Raw genomic sequence first — 2,593 nt, forward strand, 5'->3', positions numbered from 1 at the left:
AACAGAGCTTCCAGGACATACATAATAATGATGATGTACCATGATTTTTCATGAATGGGAAGCAGAAAACTAGTTGCTCTTGAAACAGAAGAGGGCATTTGGGACACAAATGTTTTATCTTGAACTGTGTATGGTACACTGAAATCTACCACCTCGTTTCTTTTTTCTGTAACCGCAATGTTGCCAAGCGCTATGTCTGCTTTGCCGCTTTTTACAAGTCCAATCATGCCAGTCCAAGAGCCATCAGGATTCGGTGATCCCCATTCTCCATCAGAAGCGATTACCAATTCATACTTGAAATGCAGATAGTTGAAAAGAATGTTTAGGAATTTAAATTCGATTCCAGAATGATCTAATTGGTTGGTGCTTGTATTATTCAGTTCAAATATGTGCTTTTGAGGAAGAATTGCAACGTTAATAAATTTTGGAAAAAATTTCATCTTCTTTTTAAATATGAGTCATTTAAGCCAGATAAGACGATTTTCTTTGAGCATTAGACAAAATATTTTGAGAAAAGTGGATCATTTTTTATGGTAATATACATTTTCCATTCGAGTATTATCAGTTTTACGTGACTTGTTTTGGTGCATGTTATCTTCGCATTAAATTGGGCACGCAATCTACTCATTTAAATGGTTTACCAAAAGAATTCATGTTTATTGTATTACGTAGTTATACTTATTTCAGTAAGCTGGAAACAAATCGTCCAAGTTAATTTTTATTAGAAAAAGATGTCTCTTAACAACCTGCAAAGTAATACTGAAACAAAGATATTAAGTAGCATATAAAATTAAGTTATTCCTTAAAACAATTGCATGTTCAAAATAATTTAACTGAGAATAGTTATCGGTTCTCAAACTTTTTTCTATTCTTCACATGAAATATTGATTGCATTATAAGGCAAATGTCAAACTTAGTAACATTATCGAAATTTATAGCCAAACAAAGCATTTACCAAAATCGTAATTGTTTGGAAATTAAATATTTATTTTAATGTAATCTTGAAAGCAAGTCATCTTTAAATAATAAACAAATTTGATGGTTTTTGTGCAAAACAAAATTATAGTTATAACGATTGTTTGAGGTTATTTTAATGTATACAGATACCCTATTTTATTGTGTTTTTCAGCGTCTTGCCTTTACTTTTTGTCAGACAAATATAATCGTTTTCAGTTATTGTTACATCATAGGAAGTTTCAACTAAAGCTACGTGAGCTGAAAGTAGTTTAAATATATAATATATATTTAGAAAACTATAAATATTTGAATCATAAAACATTTTTGCTAAAATTTAATAGCAAACATTTCATAACATCTTCAAGCTACTGACTAATAGTTGATACGTTTGGAGCAATGTTTCTTTTTTACACATAGTTAAAAGAGAGAAAGTTAAAAAAAGTATATAACGTAAATTTAGATTTGTGTAACTGTAATGTAACGAAAAAATATATGAACCTTAAAACGCAATCAAAAGATTGTTAATCAAAGATAAATTTGTGAATAATGTTCTGAAACATGATAATATCAAAATTAAAATGTCGAATATAAAAATAAAATATTTTGGTACTTTTTTTTAAACAAAAAATCTAATATTTTTCGAATTTTTGATTTAAAAAAAGAATAACACTATTTGATTGCCAGTGTAAACTTTTCAAAGCATATCGAGTCGTTAAGACTATTTTCTTTGTTACAATACATATAGCTATAGACCAAACTTCTTGTTTACACTATAAAAGATTTTTATAAGTACAGTAAGCACTGAACTTTCGACTAATTTTCTTCTTGCAGTTTATCATACATTTTTCACCATTTAATTAGAGAATATTTTTTTAGTTAATTACTAACTTACTTAATTTTTAAGGCTTTTAAACATATTAACTACAAAGCCTCATAACATTTTTTTTATATTAAGAATAGCATTCCCAAAATTCAAAACATGATTTTCATATACTTCAAAATATTTTTAAGGACAAACGTCTCTTTTATTTTACTTGATATTTTAAGCAATAAGAGAAATTAAAATAGAGAATTTGTGTCTTTTCACATTCTCTCTATTTTTATTTTAATATGTCGCCGTTAGGTTAATTCGAATTATTAAATTACTAACAACAAACAAGTGCATGAAATTTGATGACAAGTTAAACTATCTTCTCATTCTATAATCTGTCAAATGTATGACGTCAAATATGCGATACGTCAAGTGGTATAAGTGATGGATTTATTGTACATTTTAACCTACTTGCAGAAAATTTCTAATAAAATTACCACACTGCATGGTATTTACACTTCTGGTTAAAAAAAACTTAATTCTGGTATTAAAAGCCGAAATTTGTAGGCGTTTTTTCAAAATTCTATTCCGATTGTTGTTTTAGAAAATTCTAGTTCTTTTTACCGCACACATTTAGTAAAAAAAATAAACTGAGAAATAAATTTAACGAACAAATTGTTTTTATGCCAGGTGAACTAAGCACCATGCTTTGGGAAACACTGGACTAAGGTATTCCTTAGTCCAGTGTTTTCCAAAGTATGGTACGCGTACCCCCAGGGGTGCGGGAACAGTTTAGCGGGGATACGCGTTCCTATGCGAAATATC

Source organism: Parasteatoda tepidariorum, chromosome 1 (assembly GCF_043381705.1).
Source record: "Parasteatoda tepidariorum isolate YZ-2023 chromosome 1, CAS_Ptep_4.0, whole genome shotgun sequence".
Taxonomy (NCBI): Eukaryota; Metazoa; Arthropoda; class Arachnida; order Araneae; family Theridiidae; genus Parasteatoda; species Parasteatoda tepidariorum.